Genomic DNA, 26092 nt, shown 5'->3' on the forward strand with positions numbered 1-26092 from the left:
GAAATGTTATGTATGGTATGACGTGCTGTTCGTCGTACTGTACGTTGTTATGGTATACGACAGTGTGCTGATTTAAGATGGATAGGTTGTCAGAATGAGTGGCACATGTCATTAAACGAGAGAGTGATGTGCAATGTGAAACTGTGCAGATGTGCATTCTTTGACAGCTAAGCTAGATATAACAGTACTTTCTACCTCAGCCTTCCTTCCTGCCTCTGTTTCCCCTTAGCTGTAAATCTTTAATAATTATTTTGAAGATGGAAACTGGCATCAGTTTTGAAATATTTTCTTATTGCCAGGCGAAAGGGACTGACTGCCTACTCAAGCATGTTTTCTCCAGCTCTCAGACACTAGTACTGGACTACTTTATCTTCATTGGGCTTTAGATCCTGATTGTATGGGTGATGAAATAAGCCCTCAAGGACAGCCTGATGGAGCCTGAAGTGCTCTAACTCTAACTTAACCACAGCAGTTGGGGTCGGTGTGTGTGTGTGTGTGTGTGGCGGGGGTGACTGAACGGGGGACTGAGTCTACTCTGGCCTGACCCATGCATTCACTCACATGTCGTTGTGCCACCATTGCTTTTCCCTCCTTTTCTCTTTTATTCCCTACCTCTCCCAGAATGTCCTGCTCTGCTTGTGCTGCCCGAGCTGTGCTGTGGTGCGTTTTGCCACTATTCCCTCTAGGATGACCTGGATAGTAGTGGTGTTATGTTCCCCAAGACAGGTTGTGTCCTCTGAGGCGTGTAGACAAGGCTAATGTGGTCTCTTCTTTGTCTATCCATCTGTCTGTCTGTCTGTGTGTGTGCCTGAGCCCTGGGTGGATACTAGCCTAGCCTAGACACCTTATGGGGAGAGAGATGGGCTGAGTGTCAAGTCTCTCAGTCTCAGTGGTGTTTATGAATATAATGGCAGGATTTCTTCTACCTGGCAGTGTGGATGCAAAATGGCCGCCATGATTGTGCCTCATGCTGATCGTTATTATCATAAAAGCCACTTTCCTAAGGGATTTTCAACCTTGATTTCATCCATCAACTCGTTTTTTAAGTTGATGGTTCCAGTAATGCACTTCGCTGGTAGTAAATATCTACATATTTGTCAATATTGCACGAAAGTCTGCCAGCCTTGGCTTGATCAATGTCAATTATTTTCTCTTGATGTTATTTTTTCATCATGCAACACACGGTTTTCTCTTTGTTCTTCATACATCCAGTGGGGAAAATCTAAATATGGATTTGCATAAGATGCAGAATGGGACACTGTGAGTGGTCTTTATTGTAAGGGACCTCATGGAGAGAGTTCATTATATATTAGTTATCAATGAAGTGAGTGAGCTGGTCTTCTGAAATGTTCATAGGCAAACACATGAACACACACAGGCACACATACACACACACACACACACACACACACACACACACACACACACACACACACACACACACACACACACACACACACACACACACACACACACACACACACACACACACACACACACACACACACACACACACACACACACACACACACACACACACACACACACACACACACACAGCAACTGGTATAAGAGGCCCATTTTGTAAGGCTACAGTAATTCACATTCAGTAAGTAACTGTCCACTGCAATATTTAGGCTGTAAGTCCTAATTGCCATACCATAGGCATGCTGGATAGGCCATAGTTGGATCATTTGTTTCAATAATTGCAGTACATTTATTAGACTCAATCATGTGGCTCCTCAACCCTAACAAAGGAATATCCTGGTACAAATGGATTCTTCCCCTCTAAATTAACTGAACTAAACTGAAATGATCTTGAAATAAACTGAACTAAACTAAAATGAACTGAACTCAACTGAAATTAAATTAATTTAACTAAACGGAATTGAATTGAACTGAACTTCCTTAGTCAATAACATCCACTCGTCTGGAAGAATATCGTTGTTCGCCAACCCCCTTACTGCACCCACCAACAGTAAGGAGAGGGTGGCGTAGTTGGTTGGCATAGCTAAACACAGCTTTGGCATCCATGCAGAGGCTTGGAACATGATTTAGGATGTACACAGGGGCTTGTTCCGAGCCCTGTCTGTGTCTCGTCTCACCCCTTGGATGGCTTCCCTTCCATTTAGTGATGATAAATATAAAGAGGCACTATTTTGCTTCCTAGCACTATGGTGGAGCTAACTGCTCTGAAGGAAGAAGGGAAGAGAGGAGGATAGGATGGGGTGTCATAAATAATGCCCTCTTCCAAAGGGACTCTTCCTCTTTTCACCGCTCCATCCCCTCCCCTCTTCATTTAATTTGTGTTTACAAATGTGTTTTCCCAGCCCTTGTTTCCTCTCCGCAGTGGAAATAGTGAAGCTTGGTGGCAAGACGCCATGCGCCGCCACGACTAGACAGAGGATTTGTCTTGACTTGCCCCCCAGAGCTAACGTCTTGGCCGGGATTCCAGATGGGGCCCAACCTTTTCAGGCTAGCTCCGAACTGTGTGTTTGTGTTTAGCATCTTGTTTAGTCACTTTATCAAGAACGACTACATACATGTCATTTATTATTTAGTTAATGGACTGGTTTGAGAGAAACTTGTGAAAGGCGATGGAATTATACCTAGGGTCCTCGTTTTACCTTGGTGAACTTTCCCTGGTCGGGCCAGGTCATGAAACTCCTTGTCATAATTGCTCTCCAAGACCTACCAATGAAGCTAGTTGAATGTAGCTACAGTTGGCTTATCAGCATTTGCGAGCCACCACAGGAGGTTGGTGCCACCTTAATTGGGGAGGATGGGCTCGATGTAATGGCTGGAGCGGAATCAGTGGAATGGTATCAATTACAACTTGATGCCTTTCCATTTGCTCTGCTCCAGCCATTATTGTGAGCAGTCCTCCCCTCATCAGCCTCCACTGATTGCAACACATTTACCAAGTATGCCTGAATTGATGCTGCATTACAACATATTCAGGGTCAATTACAATCACATTATATAGCACCTGCTGCCGAAACAAAATATAATCTAAGACCACAGAATTCCCTAAAAGCCTTGAGACTCATGTCTCCTGCATGACTCATAAATGCTCATTGGATGATAGGCTTTGAAGGCAGCCAATCACCAAGCTAATGGTCTCAATATGTTTCCTGTACAATCGCCATGGTAGCGGTACTAGAGTAGGCCTTGGTGGAAGGATACGTTATGACAGTATGACTTGAGTGTAATAATACGCTTGGCCACTGATCCCCTTCTGCTGTACAAGGGTGTTGACAGAGCACAGAGCCGCATGTCTTTGTGGCGTACGTCTGTGTGAGTGTGTGTGTTTTAGAGAGAGTCTGTGTGTGGGTGTTAATTACATTTATATAATAGAGTGTAAAATGTGATTTTCTGCCATCTTTATTCTATTAAACCCCTTTTCCCACAGAGGGTATCTCAGGATAAAGTAGTGGCCGACCGTGACATTGTCTCTGGCTCTCTAACCGCTGATCCCAGGACAGTTTGGATGGTAGTGGTTGGACTGGCATAGTCTGACTGTCTCTAGTTCTCTAACAGCTGATCCCAGTACAGTTTGGATGGTAGTGGATTCACTGGCAAAGTCTGACTGTCTCTAGTTCTCTAACAGCTGATCTCAGACCAGTTTTGCATGGTAGTGGTTGGACTGCATGGTGCAGTGTAGTAGGTAGATTGAAGTTGGTGGTATATGCAGCATGCTTGCCCTGGACATAGAGTCTTGACCTTTACTGCCTGATTTTGAGGCAAAGTGGGATACCTTGTAACGTTGATCTCTCTTGGCATTTCCTGAACATTATCACACAGGCAGAACGAGATGAGTAAGTAATGATGTCAGAGAGGATGTTGAGGGGGAGATCACCTACCTCTGTATCTGTCGTTCTCTTCTCACCCTCTCTCTCTCTTTCACTCGTTCATCTCTCTGTCTCTCACACACACAAACACTCTTTCCCTCCCCCTTCCTCTTTCTGTCACTCTCTCCTCTCTTTCTCACTCGGTCAGGTGAATGGTGTCACACTCGTGAGGGGTTGCCGTTGATGCAGACTAATAATGACACATTATACCCCAGGGCCCACACTCAATTAACACACTGTCTAATTAAAATGATCTAGTGGTTTATCTCTGAAAAAGACTGAGAGTGGTTGTAAAACGGGGCCACGCCACATTAACTTCTCTATCCCCTTCTCCTTTCCTTTTTTATTCCCATTTAGATTTTAATGATAATAACCTGTTTAAACATCGGCCATTACCAAACATATTGCGTAAGCATCTTTCATTTAGTGGAGGGAAATAGATGCGGCTCGATGATAGGAGATTTGCTAACAGAGTTAGTCTTGGTAAGCAAGAAGTACGTGACTTTGAACTCCTGTCTCTCCATTGTATTTGCAAAAGGAAGACTATTTCTCTCACTCTCGCTCTCTCTCGCTCTCTCTCTCTCTCACTTTCTGATCTTGACTATACTCATGAAAGTAGCCTCTAAAAAAATTATAGTTTTTCTCCTTGTCCCGAGCCTGCTATTAAGTCATGGAAATAGATCACTGTATTTATATAGTTTATTTTACACTAGTATTATATCTTTATTTTCTCCACCCCCTCTCTGCATTCACACATTTCCATTTGTATTAACTCTTTAAGAGAAGGAAAGACGAGCTTGGTTTGAAACCTATTAATACAACAGTGCTCAGTAAAACAGAGAGAGAAAGAGAGCATGTTCATAGATATCAATACATTATTAATTTTCCTTCTCTTCAGAGGAGTTTTACTAAGTGGGAGGGGCATCGAAACATGAGTTGCTTGGTTTACCGTTTTGGAATAGCTTTTTACAAAATGTGGGATTGTTATGAATGAAAAGGGCTTTGAGTTATCCCTGACCGTGTGACCCAACCAGGAAATACTCTGAGCCCTTGTGATAGCCTATACTTAGTGCCTAGGGTAATACTCTGGGCCCTTGTTAATTAGGCCCCACAGTTTAATCAAGTCAGGAAACGCTCCAGGGCCTAGTCATGAAAACACTTCACCACTAGACAGGCGTTGGGAATCTTATGAAGGCCTTGTGTGAACAATGTCCTTAGGTAAGGTGTTAATTGCTTCTAAATGTCTTTGATGTGTAGGCTAGCACCTGTCTGGTCCATTGGAGAACAGCCTATTTCTACCTCCAAACAGTCTACATATATGCAGTTTTTACTGCTTTCCTTGCGCATCTTGCTATGCTCTGTCTAGGTATGCATCCCAAATGGCACCCTATTCCCTATGTAGGGCCCATTGAGCTTTGGTCAAAAGTAGGACACTATATAGAGGATAGGGTGTCACTTGGGACTCATTCTTGCAGGCCTCAATAAAGAGGAAATTGCCAGATATCCTGGTTTGTCTGGGTGTGTGCCTGGAAGTTTCCTCAGTCCCAAGATCGATTATAAATAGCTACTACCACTGTTGCTATTGAGATGTGAGGCCATAATGGACTCACACACAGAGACAGGCAGAACGACATAGAGACCTTCACACACACAGAGAGCCAATATTAGCTGGAGTTCGTTCATGTTTAATATGCCTCGTCTCTACCACCACTGACTCTGTCTCGGCCTCAGTCTCTATTTAAATAGCTTTCTCTTACTCTCTCTCGCCTGTCTCAGGCTGAGGCTGAGTTTGTTCGTTACCATTCCCGTTCACAGCTCGCGTGCCACATATGAACACATTTATGTGGGCCGAATTGAATTTAGTGATACATGGCTTGACAGATAAGGAAGCATTTGTCGAGCAGGTCAGCTATGAAAGATGATGTAATCTAACATTGTCCTTCTGTGTATTTTTTATTCATATTTGGGTGCTCTTGTCTCACCTATGAACATAGACAGGGCTCTAACTCCTCGAGCTCCATAATGAGATAGGGTGCAGGCCAGGCAGCAGGCTGTTAGCCAGCCTGCCAGTTTAGTGGAGTTTGCCACTACCACAGTCAGTGTAGTCAGCTCAGCTATCCCCATTGAGACCGTGCCTGTGCCTCGATCTAGGTTGGGCAAAACTAAACATGGCGGTGTTCGCTTTAGCAATCTCACTAGGATAAAGACCTCCTCCATTCCTGTCATTATTGAAAGAGATTGTGATATCTCACATCTCAAAATAGGCCTACTTAATGTTAGATCCCTCACTTCCAAGGCAGTTATAGTCAATTGACTAATCATTGATCATAATCTTTAATTGATTGGCCTGACTGAAACATGAGGCCTCTCCTCCTGGTTACACAGGTGACCATATCCCCTGCCCATCCCGCAAAGGCGGAGGTGTTGCTAACATTTACAAAAGCAAATGTCAATTTCCCTCCCAGAAATGACTGCGTTTTCGCCTTTTGCGCTTCTAGTCATAAAATCTATGCAGCCTACTCAATCACTTTTTATAGCTACTGTTTACAGGCCTCCTGGGCCGTATACAGCGTTCCTCACCGAGTTCCCTGAATTCCTATCGGATCGTGTAGTCATGGCAGATAATATTATAATTTTTGGTGACTTTAATATTCACATGGAAAAGTCCACAGACCCACTCCAATAGGCTTTCGGAGCCATCATCGACTCAGTGGGTTTTGTCCTACATGTCTTCGGACCTACTCACTGCCACAGTCATACTCTGGACCTAGTTTTGTCCCTTGGAATAAATATTGTGGATCTTAATGTTTTTCCTCATAATCCTGGACTATTGTACCACCATTTTATTATGTTTGCAATCGCCACAAATAATCTGCTCAGACCCCTACCAAGGATCATCAAAAGCCGTGCTATAATTTCTCTGACAACCCAAAGATTCCTAGATGCCCTTCCAGACTCCCTCCACCTACCCAAGGACGTCAGAGTACAACATTCAGTTAACCACCTAACTGAGGAACTTAATTTAACCTTGCGTAATACCCCTAAAACAAAACCATTTGTCATAAGAAACTAACTCCCTGGAATACAGAAAATACCCTAGCCCTGAAGTATAAGCTTCCAGAAAATTGGAACGAAAATGGCTCTACACCAAACTGGGAGTTTCCGATTAGCTTGGAAAAACAGTACTGTGCAGTATCGAAGAGCCCTCACTGCTGCTCGATCATCCTATTTTAACCTAATTGAGGAAAATAAGAACAATTCTACATTTATTTTTGAAACTGTCACAAAGCCAGCTAAAAAGCAGCATTCCCCAAGAGAGGATGGCTTTCACTTCAGCAGTGATAAATTCATGAACTTCTTTGACGAAAAGATCATGATCATTATTAAGCAAATTACGTACTCCTCTTTAAATCTGCGTATTTCTCCAAAGTTCAGTTGTCCTGAGTCTGCACAACACTGCCAGGACCTAGGCTCAAGGGAGACACTCAAGTTTTTTAATACTGTATCTCTTGACACACTGAAAATAGTCATGGTCTCTAAACCTTCTGGCCTCTAAACCGCCTCATACTTGTCTGTATTCCAACTAAACTACTGAAAAAGTTGTTTCCTGTGCTTGGCCCTCCTATGTTGAACATAATATCCCTATCCACCGGATGTGTACCAAACTCACTAAAAGTGGCAGTAATTAAACCTCTCTTGAAAAAGCCAAACCTTGACCTAGAAAATATTTAAAAATCTTTCAGCCTGTATCAAATATCCCATTGCGCTCTATTAAAAAAAAAAAAGCTGTTGTGCAGCAACAAACTGCCTTCCTGAAGACTAACAATGTATACGAAGCGCTTCAGTCTGGTTTTAGACCTCATGATAGCTATGAGACTGCACTCGTGAAGGTGGTAAATTACCTTTTAATGGTGTCAGACCAAGGCTCTGCATCTGTCCTCGTGCACCTAGACCTTAGTGCTGCTTTTGATACCATCAATCACCACATTCTTTTGGAGAGATTGGAAACCAAAACTGGGCTACACGGACAAGTTCTGGCCTGGTTTAGATCTTATCTGTCAGAAAGATATCAGTTTGTCTCTGTGGATGGTTTGTCCTCTGACAAATCAACTGTAAATGCCGGTGTTCCTCAAGGTTCCGTTTTAGAAACTCTATTGTTTTCACTATATATTCTACCTCTTGATGATGTCATTCGGAAACACATTGTTAACTTTCACTGCTATGCGGACGATACACAGCTGTACATTTCGATGAAACATGGTGAAGCACCAAAATTGCCCTCCCTGGAAGCTTGTGTTTCAGACATAACGAAGTGGATGGTGGCAAAATGTTTACTTTTAAACTCGGACAAAACAGAGATGCTTGTTCTAGTTCCCAAGAAACAAAGAGATCTTCTGTTGTATCTGACAATTAATCTTGATGGTTGTACAGTCGTCTAAAATAAAACTTTAAAGGAACTCTGCGTTACTCTGGACCCTGGTCTCTCGTTTGACGAACATATCAAGACTGTATCAAGAACAGAATTTTTCCATCTACATAACATTGCAAAAATCTTTCTATCCAAAAGTTATGCAGAAAAATCCATTCATGCTTTTGTCACTTCTAGATTAGACTACTGCAATGCTCTACTTTCCAGATACCAGGATAAAGCACTAAATAAACTTCAGTTAGTGCTAAACACGGCTGCTAGAATCTTGACTAGAACCCCAAAATGTGATTCACATTACTCCAGTGCTATCCTCTCTACACTGGCTTCCTCTTAAGGCTAGATCTGATTTCAAGATTTCAACAAAGCATGACATGGGCTTGCTCCTATCTATCTTTCTAATTTGGTCCTGCTGTACATACCTACACGTACGCTATGGTCACAAGACGCAGGTGTCCTTACTGTCCCTGGAATTTCTAAGTAAACAGCTGGAGGCAGGGCTTTCTCCTATAGAGCTCAATACTTATGGAATGGTCTCCCTATCCATGTGAGAGACGCAGACTCGGTCTCGATCTTTAAGTCTTTATTGAAGACTCATCTCTTCAGTAGGTCCTATGATTGAGTGTAGTCTGGCCCAGGGGTGTGAAGGTGAATGGAAAGGCACTGGAGCGACGAACCACCCTTGCTGTCTCTGCCTAGCCAGTTCCCCTCTCTCCACTGGGATTATCTGCTTCGAACCCTATTACTTGGGCTGAGTCACTGGCTTACTGGTGCTCTTCCATGCCGTCCCTAGGAGCGGTGCATCACTTGAGTGGTTTGAGTCTCTGACGCGATCTCCCTGTCCGGGTTTGTGCCGTGGGGGAGATATTCATGATCTATACTCGGTCTTGTCTCAGGGTAGTTGGTGGTTGAAGATATCCCTCTAGTGGTGTGGGGGCTGTGCTTTGGCAAAGTGGGTGGGGTTATATCCTGCCTGGTTGGCCCTGTCCGGTAGTATAGTTGGACGGGGCCACAGTGTCTCCCAAACCCTCCTGTCTCAGCCTCCAATAATTATGCTGCAATAGTTTATGTGTTGGAGGGCTACGGTCAGTCTGTTATATCTGGAGTATTTCTCCTGTTTTATCTGATGTCCTGTGTGAATTTAAGTATGCTCCCTCTAATTCTCTTTCTTTCTCTTTCTCTTCTCTCAGGAGGACCTGAGACCTAGGACCATGCCTCAGGACTACCTAGCCTGATGACTCCTTGCTGTCCCCAGTCCACCTGGTCATGCTGCTACTTCAGTTTCAACTGTTTTGTTCTGTTTTCGACTCTCTCTCTCTTCCGCACCTGCTGTCTCTAACTCTGAATGATCGGCTATTAAAAGCCAACTGACATTTACTCCTGAGGTGCTGACCCTCTACAACCACTGTGATTATTATTATTTGACCCTGCTGGTCTTCTATGAACGTTTGAACATCTTGGCCATGTACTGTTATAATCTCCACCCGGCACTGCCAGAAGAGGACTGGCCACCCCTCAGAGCCTGGTTCCTCTCTAGGTTTCTTCCTAGGTTCCTGCCTTGCTATGGAGAATTGCAAAGACTTGCAAAGTCTAGCAAACCTCTGGAGTGGATCTCATACCTGGCATCTGTTTACTGTTTAACTTCTCTGGGATATGTGGGATGCAAACGTCCCACTTGGCCAAAAGCCAGTAAAAATGCAGAGCGCCAAATTCAAATAAATTACTATAAAAATGAAACTTTCATGAAATCCCACATGCAATACACCAAATTAAAGCTACACTTGTTGGGAATCCAGCCAACATGTCAGATTTCAAATAGGCTTTTCGGAGAAAGCAAACAATGCTATTATCTGAGGATAGCACCATAGTAAACAAAGAGAGATAAGCATATTTCAACCCTGCAGGTGTGACACAAAACGCAGAAATAAAAATATAATTCATGCCTTACCTTTGACGAGCTTCTGTTGTTGGCACTCCAATATGTCCCATAAACATCACAAATGGTCCTTTTGTTCGATTAATTCCGTCGATATATATCCAAAATGTCCATTTATTTGGTGCGTTTGATCCAACAAAGACCGGTTGTGCAACGTGACTACAAAATATCTCAAAAGTTACCTGTAAACTTTGCCGAAACATTTCAAACTACGTTTGTAATACAACTTTAGGTCTTTTTTTACGTAAATAATCGATAAAATTGAAGACGGGATGATCTGTGTTCAATACAGGATTAAAACAAACGGTAGCTAGCTTTCTGGTCATGCGCCTCTATCTAACAGTACATTTCAAGTTACCCTCGTTCTGGATGGCCGTACTTCTTCATTACACAAAGGAAAAAACCTCAACCAATTTCTAAAGACTGTTGACATCCAGTAGAAGCGGTAGGAACTGCAAGAAGGTCAATTAGAAATCTGAATTCCCAATGAAAGCCCATTGAAAAGAGAGTGACCTCAAAAAAAATAAAAATCTGAATGGTTTGTCCTCGGGGTTTCGCCTGCTAAATAAGTTCTGTTATAGACATGATTCAAACAGTTTTCAAAACTTCAGAGTGTTTTCTATCCAAATCTACTAATAATATGCATATCTTATCTTCTGAGGATGAGAAGCTGGCAGTTCAATTTGGGTGTGCTTTTCATCCAAATGTGAAAATGCTGCCCCCTATCCTAGAGAAGTTAAGACATGATTTGACTATATATACTGGGTGTTAGGGCTGTGAGAGTGACGGTTATTTGTCAACTAAATGTCTGCGGTCTCCGTAATAAAATAAAACATTTATACAATGGGGTCCAAAATTATTAACATTGTCGTGAAGTGACTTTCATTAATCTGATGACTGTTGTTTATTCAATCCAATAACTATGTTTAATTGTTACCTGATTAAATTAATTATGTAACAATTAACTCATTAGGAATTTGGGGCACTAAAGAGGCAATTGTTTATAGATTCACCATTGAACTCTAAAGATATATCAATTATATATCGATAACCCTCACTTATTAATCATTACTGAATTTCAGTCTCATAATCTGAACGGTCTCAACCTTCTTGGATCTGCAAGAACCCCAGCTTTACTGATCATTCCGTACCACACAAATTGGTTTAATGATTTATTTACCGGCTAACTAAATAATAACAAAGAATACACATACGACTTCAACTGTAAGTGTGTAAGATTACATACACCTTAGCCAAATACATTTAAACTAGTTTTTTCACAATTCCTGACATTTAATCCTTGTAAAAATTCCCTGTTTTAGGTAAGTTAGGATCACAACTTTATTTTATGAATATGAAATGTCAGAATAACAGTAGACAGAATTATTTATTTCAGCTTTTATTTCTTTCATCACATTCCCAGTGGGTCAGAAGTTTACATACACTCAATTGGTAGTTGGTAGCATTGCCTTTAAATTGTTTAACTTGGCTCAAATGTTTCGGGTAGCCTTCCACAAGCTTCCCACAACATGTTGGGGGAATTTTGGCCCATTACTCCTGACAGAGCTGGTGCAACTGGGTCAGGTTTGTAGGCATCCTTGCTGGCACACGATTTTTCAGTTCTGCCCACACATTTTCTATAGGATTGACGTCAGGTCTTTGTGATGGCCACTCCAAAACTGTGACTTTGTTGTCCTTAAGCCATTTTGCCACAAATTTGAAAGTATGCTTCGGGTCATTGTCCATTTGGAAGACCCATTTGTGACCAAGCTTTATCTTCCTGACTGATGTCTTGAGATGTTGCTTCAATATATCCACATAATTTTCCTCCTCATGATGCCATCTACTTAGTGAAGTGCACCAGGCCCTCCTGCAGCAAAGCACCCCCACAACATGATGCTGCAACCCCCGTGCTTCACGGTTGAGATGGTGTTCTTCGCTTTGCAAGCCTCTCCCTTTTTCCTCCCAAAATAACGATGGGCACCATGGCCAAACAGTTCTATTTTTGTTTCATCAGATCAGAGGACATTTCTCCAAAAAGTATGATCTTTGTCCCCATGTGCAGTAGCAAACCGTATTCTGGCTTTTTTATGGCGGTTTTGGAGTAGTGGCTTCTTCCTTGCTGAGCAGCCTTTCAGATTATGTCGATATAGGACTCGTTTTGCTGTGGATATAGACACTTTTGTGCCTGTTTCCCGCAGCATCTTCACAAGGTCCTTTGCTGTTGTTCTGGGATTGATTTGCACTTTTTACACAAAAATACATTAATCTCTAGGAGACAGAACGCGTCTCCTTCCTGAGCGGTATGACGGCTGCGTGGTCCCATGGTGTTAATACTTGCGTACTATTGTTTCTACAGATGAACGTGGTACCTTCAGGCGTTTGGAAATTGCTCCCTAGGATGAAACAGACGTGTGTATGTCTGCAATTCTTTTCTGAGGTCTTGGCTGATTTCTTTTGATTTTCCCATGATGTCAAGCAAAGAGGCACTGAGTTTGAAGGTAGGCCTTGACATACATCCACAGGTACACTTCCAATTGACTCAAATGATGTCAATTAGCCTATCAGAAGCTTCTGAAGCCATGACATCATTTTATGGAATTTTCCAAGCTGTTTAACGCACCCTCTAGCTGGAGTGAGTGGTCCTGTTCATTTTTCAAACCCGAGATGTTGAGGGCTCTTAGCGCGCCTCACTTTTTGACGCCTCAAATGCTGTGCTCGCAAGCTCTCTGAGTTCTGAGATTGGCAAACAAACGTGGGCTGTACGGGCCAAGTAGTCAACTTCATATGGCTGCAGTCCCATTAACGAGATCGATATGACTGCAGCCAGTGGAAGTGCAGGGCGCCAAATTCAAAAAACTGAAATCTCCAAATTAAAATTCCTCAGACATACATGTGTCTTATACCATTTTAAAGGTAATCTTGTTGTTAATCCCAACCAAAGCGTCCGATTTCAAATATGCTTTTCAGTAAAAGCACCACAAACGATTATGTTAGGTCACCACCAAGCCACAGAATAAGCGCAGCCATTTTTCCAGCCAAAGAGAGGAGTCACAAAAAGCACAAATAGAGATTAAATGAATCAGTAACCTTTGATGATCTTCATCAGATGACACTCATAGGACTTCATGTTACACAATACATGTATGTTTTGTTTGATAAAGTTCATATTTATATAAAACAATCTGAGTTCACATTGGCGTGTTACATTCACTAGTTCCAAAAACATCCAGTGATAGTGCATAGCCACATCTATTCAACATAAATACTCATAATTAATGTAGATGATAATACTAGTTATACACATGGAATTATAGATATACCTCTCCTTAATGCAACCGCTATGTCAGATTTCAAATAAACTTTACGGAAAAAGCAAACCATGCAATAATCTGAGACGGCGCTCAGAACTATAGTCAAATTAGCCGCCATGTTGGAGTCAACAGAAACCAGAAATTCCATGATAAATATTCCCTTACCTTTGATGACCTTCATAAGAATGCACTCCCAGGAATCCCAGGTTCCCAATAAATGCTTGATATGTTCGATAATATCCGTTATTTATGTCCAATTAGCTACTTTGGTTAGCGCGTTTGGTAAACAATTCCAAAGTCACAAAGCGCGTTCACTAAAACGTGACGAAATGTCCAAAAGCTCCGTAACAGTCAGTAGAAACATGTCAAACGATGTATTGAATCAATCTTTAGAATGGTGTTAACATAAATCTTGAATAACTTTCCAACCGGCGAATTACATTGACTTCAGATGAGCGATGGAACGGAGCTCCCTCTTATGTGAACGCGAGCGGTCAAAGAATGGTCACCTCATGGCAGTGGTGACTAATTCTCCTCTCAGGCCCCCCTTCACAGTAGAGTCATCAGACAAAGGTCTACAGACTGTTGACATCTAGTGGAAGCCGTAGGAAGTGAAAACTCATCCATATCTCGCTGGGATTTCAATGGGAGCTTGGTTGAAAATCCCCCAGCCTTAGAAGTTCCACTTCCCCTTTGGATTTTTTCTCAGGTTTTTGCCTGCCATATGAGTTCTGTTATACTCACAGACATAATTCAAACAGTTTTATAAACTTCAGAGTGTTTTCTATCCAATACTACTAATAATATGCATATATTAGCAACTATGACTGAGGATCAGGCCATTTACTCTTGGCACCTCTGTGCACCTTTCATCCAAGCTACTCAATACTGCCCCTGCTGCCATAAGAAGTTAACAAGTAATTATGTTTTTCTCATAAAGGTAGGGGTAAAAATGACTGAAGCCCCTAAAGATTCTCATATAAAAAGAAGTCAAAAAAATGTAACAAAGTAATTTATTATTTGGTCCGATATTCCGAGTACGCAAATACTACGTCAAACTTGTGACTCTACAAACTTGTTGGATGCATTTACAGTTCATTTTGGTTGTGTTTCAGATTATTTAGTGCCCAATAGAAATTAATCTTAAATAATGTATTGTGTCTTTTAAGAGTTACTTTTATTGTAAATAGGAATGTAATATCTTTCTCAACAATTCTACATTAATGTGGATGCTACCATGATTACGGATAATCCTGAATTAATCGTGACAAATGAAGAGTGAGAAAGTTACAGAGTGTCAAAGATCATATGCCGAAGACATGTTGACCTCCCCTGTTATTGTAATGGTGTGAATTTAGCATATCTTGGGGGTATGATCTTTGACCCTCAGTAACTTTCATATTTATTAAAATAGTTAGGACAGTTATTTTATTTTCATGACAGTCTTCATCCATAATCTGCGGTTACATGATTGTACAATTACCATGCCAGTCCTAGGCATTATGATGCTGTTGTATGCCTGCTGTAGGACTTCACAGAGTTGCATTCTAGTTTTAATGGAATCGATTGGTAAACAATTCAGTGTTTTTTGTTTTATTTCCACAAAGATGTAAAGCTGAACACAGTCGATACAGAAGGCTAACTAGAAAACATTTATAGTTAAGCCAGTTTAACCGTAAAACCAATTAATATTTCAAACCTTCGAACAACAGCCCCCCTCACAGAGCTCACAGAGCATCTCATGCTTACATTTGATTCCAATAGCTTGAAGAATGCAGTCAAAGAGAGAACTCTCATGTTTTATCAAATGCTTGTCCAAGAGGGCAGTCTTTGAATACAAAAAGCTACTAGTGTTCCTTAGGAGGGCTGTGTGGGGCTGCTGACTACACTCACAGACAGAGACACAGACAGACATACAGAGACACACACACATACAGAGACACACATACACATACAGAGACACACACACACACACACACACACATTAATACATGGTGGCTCTGAAAAGTATAATTTCCTGCTTCGTTGCACTGTAGCATCATGGAACGGCTAATTCAGTGGAGTGGAAAACAGACAAAGAGGAACACAAACGCTAGCATTCCATATCACACATACACAACACAGAAAAACTGAGAAAAATACACACGCACAAACTCAAGCACACATACACACACAAACCTCACAATGCCTCGACCATAATCAATAATTAAATAATAAGTGCAGGGAATCTGATTGGAAAATCAAGGGAACTAAGGAAGAAGCCTGGGGGTTGAATCTAGAAGTAGAACCCATGTGTTGTCTATCTGATCCATCATACGTGTCTGTCAATACATGTGTAGCCTACAGAGTGTGGAGGAATTCAATTCACAACTCCATGTCTAGTGTAGTGCAGTTGTTCTGAACCCTAAAGAGTCCCTATCTGTAATAGAGGATCCCACTGTACATTCCTACATACAGTATGGATTCACTATCTGTAAAGAGGATCCCACTGTACAATCCTACGTACAGTATGGATTCACTATCTGTAAAAGAGGATCCCACTGTACATTCCTACATACAGTCTGGATTCAATATCTGTAAAAGAGAATCCCACTGTACAATTGTCACGCCCTGGCCTTAGTATTCTTTGTTTTCTTTATTATTTTAGTTAGGTCAGGGTGTGACATGGGGAATGTTTTTGTTTTGTTGGTTTTGGGTGTTGTTTATGGTAAAGGGGTTGTTGTATAGTATATGGGTTTGTGTGGAGTACATGTTTCTAGTGTTGTCTATGTATGTGTAGTTGTCTAGGAGAGTCTATGGTTACCTGAATGAGTTCCCAATTAGAGACAGCTGATTTCGGTTGTCTCTGATTGGGAGCCTTATTTAGGGTAGCCATAGGCTCTCATTGGTTGTGGGTAATTGTCTATGTAAGAACGTTTGTAGCCTGTATGTATGTGCACAACGTTTGTAGCTTCACGGTCGTTTTCTTGTTTTGTTTAGTGTTTAAGTGTTTTTGTTTTGTTCTCCTTCTTCTTAAATAAAAGAAGATGGCTTATTTTCCAACTGCTGCGTTTTGGTCCGTCAATCCCCCACACGATCGTGACAGAATTACCCACCATAGGACCAAGCGGCATGGAAAGCGGCAACAGGACCTACCTACACAGGATTCATGGACATGGGAGGAGATACTGGATGGTAGGGGGCCGTGGGCTCAACCGGGAGAATATCGCCTTCCTCGTGAAGAGCTGGAGGCAGCTAAAGCCGAGAGGAGGCGATATGAGGAGGCAGCACGGAGACAAGGCTGGAGACCCGTGAGTACAACCCAAAAATTTCTTGGGGGGGGCCTTAAAGGGAGTGTGGCGAAGTCAGGTAGGAAACCTGCGCCTACTCCCTGTACTTACCGTGGAGAGCGGGAGTACGGGCAGACACCGTGTTACGCAGTAGAGCGCACGGTGTCTCCTGTACGCGTGCATAGCCCGGTTCGGTACATTTCAGCTCCACGTATCGGCCGGGCTAGACTGAGCGTTGAGCCGTATGTCATGAAGCCGGCCCAACGCATCTGGTCACCAGTGCGTCTCCTCGGGCCGGCGTACATGGCACCAGCCTTACGCATGGTGTCCCCGGTTCGCCTACATAGGCCGGTGCGGGTTATTCCACCTCCCCGCACTGGTCAGGCGACGGGGAGCATACAACCAGGTAAGGTTGGGCAGGCTCGGCGTTCAAGGGAGCCAGTACGCCTGCACGGTCCGGTATTTCCGGCGCCACCTCCCCGCCCCAATCCAGTACCACCAGTGCCTCCTCCACGCACTAGCTATATGGTGCGTGTCTCCAGCCCTTTACCACCAGTGTCTAAACCACGCACCAAGCCTCCTGTGTGTCCCCAGAGTCCTGTGCGTCCTGTTGCTGCTCCCCGCACTAGCCCTGAGATGCGTGTCCCCAGCCCGGTGCCACCAGTCCCGGCACCACGCACCAGGCCTACAGTGCGCCTCAGCCGGCAGGAGTCTGCCGTCTGCACAGCAATGACTGAACTGCCCGTCTGCCAAGCGCCATCTGAGCCATCCGTCTCCCCAGCGCCATCTGAGCCATCCGTCTCCCCAGCGCCATCTGAGCCATCCGTCTGCAATGAGCCTGCAAAGCCGCCCGTCTGCCATGAGCCCACTGAGCCGTCCGCCAGACAGGAGCCGCTAGAGCCGCCAGCCAGACAGGAGCCGCTAGAGCCGTCCGTCAGACAGGATCTGCCAGAGCCGCCAACCAGACAGGATCTGCCAGAGCCGCCAACCAGACAGGATCTGCCAGAGCCGCCAACCAGACAGGATCTGCCAGAGCCGCCAACCAGACAGGATCTGCCAGATCAGTCAGCCAGCCATGAGCAGCCAGATCAGTCAGCCAGCCATGAGCAGCCAGATCCGTCAGCCAGCCATGAGCAGCCAGATCCGTCAGCTAGCCATGAGCAGCCAGATCCGTCAGCTAGCCATGAGCAGCCAGATCCGTCAGCTAGCCATGAGCAGCCAGATCCGTCAGCTAGCCATGAGCAGCCAGATCCGTCAGCTGGCCATGAGCAGCCAGATCCGTCAGCTAGCAATGAGCAGCCAGATCCGTCAGCCAGCCATGAGCAGCCAGATCCGTCAGCCAGCCATGAGCAGCCAGATCCGTCAGCCAGCCATGAGCAGCCAGATCAGTCAGCCAGCCATGAGCAGCCAGATCCGTTAGCCAGCCATGAGCAGCCAGATCCGTCAGCCAGCCATGGGCCGTCCCTCAGTCCGGAGCTGCAGTCCCTCAGTCCGGAGCTGCAGTCCCTCAGTCCGGAGCTGCAGTCCCTCAGTCCAGAGCTGCAGTCCCTCAGTCCAGAGCTGCCATTCCTCAGTCCGGAGCTGCCATTCCTCAGTCCGGAGCTGCCCCTTACCCTGGTGCTGCCCCTTACCCTGGTGCTGCCCCTTACCCTGGTGCTGCCCCTTACCCTGGTGCTGCCCCTTACCCTGGTACTGCCCCTTACCCTGGTACTGACCCTGGTACTGCCCCTTACCCTGGTACTGGTCCTTAGTCCGGAGCTGTCCCTTAGTCCGGAACTCCCCCTTAATGCAATGGGATTAATGTGGAGGGGGGTCGTTTGGAGGAAGCCTAGGAGGTGTTTAGGTACTGTGGTGACGTGGGGACCGCGACCATAGCCGGAGCCGCCACCGTGGATGGAAGCCCACCCAGACCCTCCCCTAGACTGTGTATGGTGCGCCCGGAGTTCGCGCCTCAAGGGGGAGGTTATGTCACGCCCTGGCCTTAGTATTCTTTGTTTTCTTTATTATTTTAGTTAGGTCAGGGTGTGACATGGGGAATGTTTTTGTTTTGTTGGTTTTGGGTGTTGTTTATGGTAAAGGGGTTGTTGTATAGTATATGGGTTTGTGTGGAGTACATGTTTCTAGTGTTGTCTATGTATGTGTAGTTGTCTAGGAGAGTCTATGGTTACCTGAATGAGTTCCCAATTAGAGACAGCTGATTTCGGTTGTCTCTGATTGGGAGCCTTATTTAGGGTAGCCATAGGCTCTCATTGGTTGTGGGTAATTGTCTATGTAAGAACGTTTGTAGCCTGTATGTATGTGCACAACGTTTGTAGTTTCACGGTCGTTTTCTTGTTTTGTTTAGTGTTTAAGTGTTTTTGTTTTGTTCTCCTTCTTCTTAAATAAAAGAAGATGGCTTATTTTCCAACTGCTGCGTTTTGGTCCGTCAATCCCCCACACTATCGTGACAACAATCCTACATACAGTATGGATTCACTATCTGTAAAAGAGGATCCCACTGTACAATCCTACATACAGTATGGATTCACTATCTCTAAAAGAGGATCCCACTGTACAATCCTACATACAGTATGGATTCACTATCTCTAAAAGAGGATCCCACTGTACAATCCTACATACAGTATGGATTCACTATCTGTAAAAGAGGATCCCAGTGTACAATCCTACATACAGCATGGATTTAATATCTGTAAAATGAGATCCCACTGTACAATCCTACACACAGTATGGATTAACTATCTGTAAAAGAGGATCCCAGTGTACAATCCTACATACAGTATGGATTCACCATCTGTAAAAGGAACCCACATTCTTCTTTCATGTCTACTGTCTGTTTCCCTGTAGCACTTACACTACACTCAGTCTCTGAAACCTCTGTCGAATGGAGTTTAATTTCACAGAGAGGATTACATTGCAGTTTCTGTAGACAGTACAGTAATCTGTTATTACTGTTTAGGCAGAATGAGTGGTGGAGAGTATTAAAACGTTACCTACAGCGAAGTAAGCTAATGACGACACCACCATAGCAGGGATGTTGGCAAACCCGACAGGAACTGTTGTAATTCTGTTTATTCAAATGGGGTGGAGGGGTGGGGTGTGTACAGTTGAAGTTGGAAGTTTACAAACACCTTAGCCAAATACATTTAAACACGGTTTTTCACAAGTCAGTTAGGATCACCACTTTTTTTTAAGAATGTGAAATGTAGCCTTCCACAAGCTTCCCACAATAAGTTGGGTGAATTTTGGCCCATTCCTCTTGACAGAGCTGGTGTAACTGAGTCAGGTTCGTAGGCCTCCTTGCTGGCATACGCTTTTTCAGTTCTGCCCACACATTTTCTATAGGATTGAGGTCAGGGCTTTGTGACGGCCACTCCAAAACTGTGACTTTGTTTTCCTTAAAAGCCATTTTGCCACAACTTTGGAAGTATGCTTGGGGTCATTGTCCATTTGGAAGACCCATTTGTGACCAAGCTTTATCTTCCTGACTGATGTCTTGAGATGTTGCTTCAATATATCCACATAATTTTCTCAAAGCCATCTATTTAGTGAAGTGCACCAGTCCTTCCTGCAGAAAAGCACCCCCACAAATGATGCTGCCACCCCCGTGCTTCACGGTTGAGATGGTGTTCCTTGGTTGGCAAGCCTCCCACTTTTTCCTACAAACATAACGATGGTCATTATGGTCAAACAGTTCTATTTTTGTTTCATCAGACCAGAGGACATGTCTCCAAAAAGTACGTTATTTGTCCCTATGTGCAGTTGCAAACCGTAGTCTGGCTTTTTTTATGGAGGTTTTGGAGCAGTGGCTTCAACCTTGCTGAGCGGCCATTCAGGTTATGCCGATATCGAACTGGTTTGACTTTGGATAAAGATACTTTTGTACTTGTTTCCTCCAGCATCTTCACAAGGTCCTTCGCTGTTGTTCTGAGATTGATTTGCACTTTTCACACCAAAGTACGTTCATCTCTAGGAGATAGAACACGTCTCCTTCCTGGGCGGTATGACAGCTTCATGGTCCCATGGTGTTTATACTGGCGTACTATTGTTTGTGCAGATGAACGTGGTACCTTCAGGAATTGCACCCAAGGATGAACCGGACTGAGTTTGAAGGTAGGCCTTGAAATATATCCACAAGTACACCTCCAATTGACTCAAATCAATTAGCCTACCAGAAGCATCTAAAGCCATTACATCATTTTCTGGGATTTTCCAAAATCTTTAAAGGCACAGTCAACTTAATGTAGGTACACTTCTGACCCACTGGAAATGTGATACAGTGAATTGTAAGTGAAATAATCTGTCTGTAAACAATTTTTGGAAAAATTACTTGTGTCATGCACAAAGTAGATGTCTTAACCGACTTGGCAAAACTATAGTTTGTTCACAAGAAGTTTGTGTAGAGGTTGAAAAATGGGTTTAAATGACTCCAACCTGAGTATATGTTAACTTCTGACTTCAACTGTATATATACCTGTTCTGAAAGGCCCCAGAGTCTGCAACACCACTAAGCATGGGGCACCACCAAGCAAGCGGCACCATGAAGACCAAGGAGCTCTCCAAACAGGTCAGGGACAAAGTTGTGAACAAAGTGTCAGGGACAAAGTACAGATAATGGTTGGGTTATTAAAAAATATCTGAAACTTTGAACATTCCACGGAGCACCATTAAATCCATTATTAAAAAATGGAAAGAATATGGCACCAAAACAAACCTGCCAAGAGAGGGCCGCCCACCAAAACTCACAGACCAAGCAAGGAGGGCATTAATAGAGAGGCAACAAAGAGCACCACAGCGAAGATTGGAGTCTGTCCATAGGACCACTTTAAGCCGTACACTCCACAGAGCTGGGCTTTATGGAAGAGTGGCCAGAAAAAAGCCATTACTTAAAGAAAAATAAGAAAACACATTTGGTGTTCACCAAAAGGCATGTGGGAGACTCCACAAACATATGGAAGAAGGTACTCTGGTCAGATAAGAATATAATTGAGCTTTTTGGCCATCAAGGAAAACGCTATGTCTGGCACAAACCCAACACTTCTCATCTCCCCGAGAACAACATCCCCACAGTGAAGCATGGTGGTGGCAGCATCATGCTGTGGGGATCTTTTTCATCGGCAGGCACTGGGAAACTGGTCAGAATTGAAGGAATGGTGGATGACGCTAAATACAGGGAAATTCTTGAGGGAAACCTGTTTCAGTCTTGCAGAGATTTGAGACTGGAACAGAGGTTCACCTTCCAGCAGGACAATGACCCTCATTATACTGCTAAAGCAACACTCGAGTTGTTTAAGGGGAAACATTTAAATGTCTTGGAATGGCCTAGTCAAAGCCCAGACCTCAATCCAATTGAGAATCTGTGGTATGACTTGATTGCTGTACACCAGCGGAATCCATCCAACTTGAAGAAGCTGGAGCAGTTTTGCCTTGGCAAAAATCTCAGTGGCTAGATGTGCCAAGTTTATAGAGACATATCCCAAGAGACTTGCAGCTGTAGTTCCTGCAAAAGTTTGCTCTACAAAATATTGACTTTGGGGGGGGGGGGGGGTGAATAGTTGTGCACGCTCAAGTTTTCTGTATTTTTGTCTTGTTTGTTTCACCCCAAAAAATATTTTGCATCTTCAAAGTGGTAGGTATGTTGTGTAAATCAAACACCATGCTGTGTTGTCATGTGTTGCTGCCATGCTATGTTGTTGTCTTAGGTCTCTCTTTATGTAGTGTTGTGTTGTCTCTCTTGTCATGAGTTGTGTTTTGTCCTATATTTGTATTTTGTCCCCGCAGGGGTTGTTCTTAACTGACGTGCCTAGTTAAATACAAGTTAAATAAAAAATAAAATAAAAATATCCTAGATTGTTCATGAACGGGTGGATAGGGAGTTGCAGGCAGTGAAGCTATGTGGACTTGCTACATTTGAATAGTTCATATGCTGTAACATTTTCAAGGTTGTTGGATAATATGTTCATGGCATGTTTATTCGCTAGCTATTTGTATAGGTGTAGAATAATACTGTGCCGTCTGTATGTGACACAAGGGACCAATACGATACTCCTGAATCCATTCCTTTCATGCTGAAATAAGTCAGTGATGTCTTCTTGGGAGTAAACATTACAATTAACATTCGTCATGCACAGTCTTCTACCTCTTTCACAAATGCTTGCCAGTATAACCCAATAGTCTGCCATATGACAGCAATCCAGAAAGGTTAAGCAGCAGCATGATTCCTAAATTAAAGGACAGAATCTGTGTGAAATGGCTGTACTCTCCAAGGCCCCAGATGGATCCAAGTCTCCCCAAGGACGAGGAACTCAGGCAATAAAGTTGTCTGTGGATTATTGAATCCCATCTTTCCCTCCCTTTCCTTCCAATGCTTCACGTTTGCCTGTCAAGCTTGTCCTACCGTTTGGCTCGCTTTACCTCACAATCAACGACAATGTCATCTGATATTGTAACGGTTCTCCTCCTCCTCTTCATCCGAAGAGGAGGAACAGGGATTAAACCAAAATTCAGCGCCTTGAGTTGACATATTTATTTACAGAAAGACGAAAAAACACGAACTTCACTAATAACTAACAAAACAAACCGAACAGTCCCGTATGGTGCGACAAACACTGACACAGGAGACAACCACCCACAACGAACACTGTGAAACAACCTACCTAAATATGACTCTCAATTAGAGGAACGCCAAACACCTGCCTCTAATTAAGAGCCATACCAGGCAACCCTTAAACCAACATAGAAACAGAAAACATAGAATACCCACCCAAACTCACGTCCTGACCAACTAACACATACAACAAACTAACAGAAATAGGTCAGGAACGTGACATAACCCCCCCCATAAGGTGCGAACTCCGGGCGCACCAGCACAAAGTCTAGGGGAGGGTCTGGGTGGGCATCTGACCATGGTGGTGGCTCAGGCTCAGGGCGAGGTCCCCACCCCACCATAGTCAATCCCAGCTTACATCTCCCCCTACAAATGACCACCCTCATATTACACCCACTAAAACTTTTGGGTAACATCGACACAAGGGGCAGCACCGGGATAGAGAGATAGCTCAGGACAGAGGGATAGCTCAGGACAGAGGGATAGCTCAGGATAGAGAGGTAGCTCAGGATAGAGGGGCAACTCCGGACTGAAAGGCAGCTCCGGACAGAGAGACAGCTCTGGACTGAGGGGCAGTTCTGGATAAATAGCCGCTCTGGGCTGAGGGACAGCTCATGACTGGCTGACGGCTCTGGACGCTCATGGCTGGCTGACGGCTCTGGACGCTCATGGCTGGCTGACGGCTCTGGACGCTCATGGCTGGCTGACGGCTCTGGACGCTCATGGCTGGCTGACGGCTCTGGACGCTCATGGCTCACTGACGGCTCTGGACGCTCATGGCTCACTGACGGCTCTGGCAGATCCTGTCTGGTTGGCGGCTCTGGCAGATCCTGTCTGGTTGGCGGCTCTGGCAGATCCTGTCTGGTTGGCGGCTCTTGCAGATCCTGTCTGGTTGGCGGCTCTGGCAGATCCTGACTGACTAACGGCTCTGACGGCTCGGGACAGACGGGCGGCTCTGACGGCTCGGGACAGACGGGCGGCTCTAATGGCTCGGGACAGACGGATGGCTCAGACGGCGCTGGGGAGACGGATGGCTCAGATGGCGCTGGGGAGACGGATGGCTCAGATGGCGCTGGGGAGACGGATGGCTCAGACGGCGCTGGGGAGACGGATGGCTCAGACGGCGCTGGGGAAACGGATGGCTCAGACTGATCCTGTCTGGCGGAAGGCTTTGGCTGCTCCTGTCTGGCGGAAGGCTCTGTAGGCTCATGGCAGACGGGCAGTTCATGCGGCGCTTGGCAGACGGAAAGTTCAGGCGCCGTTGGGCAGACGGCAGACTCTGGCCGGCTGATACGCACTGTAGGCCTGGTGCGTGGTGCCGGAACTGGAGGCACCGGACTGGGGACACGCACCTCAAGCCTAGTGCGGGGAGCAGGGACAGGGCACACTGGATTCTCAAAGCGTACTATATGCCTGGTGCATGGTACCGGCACTGGTGGCACCGGGCTGAGTGCACGCACCTCAGGACGAGTACGGGGAGAAGGAACAGTGTGTACAGGGCTCTGGAGACGCACAGGTGGCTTAGTGCGTGGTGCCGGAACTGGAGGCACCGGGCTGGAGACACGCACCATAGAGAGAGTGCGTGGAGGAGGAACAGGGCTCTGGAAATGCACTGGAAGCCTGGTGCGTGGTGTAGGCACTGGTGGTACTGGGCTGGGGCGGGGAGGTAGTGCCGGAAATACCGGACCGTGCAGGCGTACTGGCTCCCTTGAGCACCGAGCCTGCCCAACCTTACCTGGTTGAATGCTCCCCGTCGCCCGACCAGTGCGGGGAGGTGGAATAACCCGCACCGGGCTATGTAGGCGAACCGGGGACACCATGCGTAAGGCTGGTGCCATGTAAGCCGGCCCAAGGAGACGTACTGGTGGCCAGATATGTAGGGCCGGCTTCATGACATTTGGCTCAATGCCCAATCTAGCCCTACCAGTGCGGGGAGGTGGAATAACCCGCACTGGGCTATGCACACGTACAGGGGACACCGTGCGCTCTACTGCCTAACACGGTGTCTGCCCGTACTCCCGCTCTCCACGGTTAGCCTGGTAAGTGGGCGCAGGTCTCCTACCTGCCCTTGGCCCACTACCTCTTTGCCACCCCCCAAGAATTTTTTGGGTGGTACTCACGGGCTTTTCGGGCTTCCGTGCTAGACGCGTCCCCTCATAACGCCGGTTCCCTTCTCCGATTGCCTCTGCTCTCCTCAGTGCCTCCAGCTGTTCCCATGGGAGGCGATCCCTTCCAGCCAGGAACTCCTCCCATGTGTAGCAACCTTTCCCGTCCAAAACATCCTCCCAAGTCCATTCCTCCTTCTTGCGCTGTCCCTTCCTCCGATTTCCTCGCTGCTTGATTCTGGATTGGTGGGTGGTTCTGTAACGGTTCTCCTCCTCCTCTTCGGATGAAAAGGGGGAACAGGGATTAAACCAAAATGCAGCGCCTTGAGTTGACATATTTATTTACAGAAAGACGAAAAAACACGAACTTCACTAATAACTAACAAAACAAACCGAACAGTCCCGTATGGTGCGACAAACACTGACACAGGAGACAACCACCCACAACGAACACTGTGAAACAACCTACCTAAATATGACTCTCAATTAGAGGAACGCCAAACACCTGCCTCTAATTAAGAGCCATACCAGGCAACCCTTAAACCAACATAGAAACAGAAAACATAGAATGCCCACCCAAACTCACG

The 26092-nt window shown here is 45.0% G+C and overlaps 1 protein-coding gene across 3 annotated transcripts in view; it reads left to right on the forward strand.

The window, feature by feature from the left end:
* The window catches only part of LOC129836180 (VPS10 domain-containing receptor SorCS1-like), a 278341-nt gene extending 261772 nt beyond the window's left edge, over window positions 1–16569 (forward strand). For all 3 annotated transcript variants that reach the window (XM_055902055.1, XM_055902047.1, XM_055902041.1), the window contains one exon: window positions 9468–16569. The gene's annotated coding sequence lies outside the window, so the exon portion shown is untranslated. The remainder of the gene's footprint in view (window positions 1–9467) is intronic.
* Window positions 16570–26092: the final 9523 nt, after the last annotated feature.

Source organism: Salvelinus fontinalis, chromosome 3 (assembly GCF_029448725.1).
Source record: "Salvelinus fontinalis isolate EN_2023a chromosome 3, ASM2944872v1, whole genome shotgun sequence".
NCBI lineage: Eukaryota > Metazoa > Chordata > Actinopteri > Salmoniformes > Salmonidae > Salvelinus > Salvelinus fontinalis.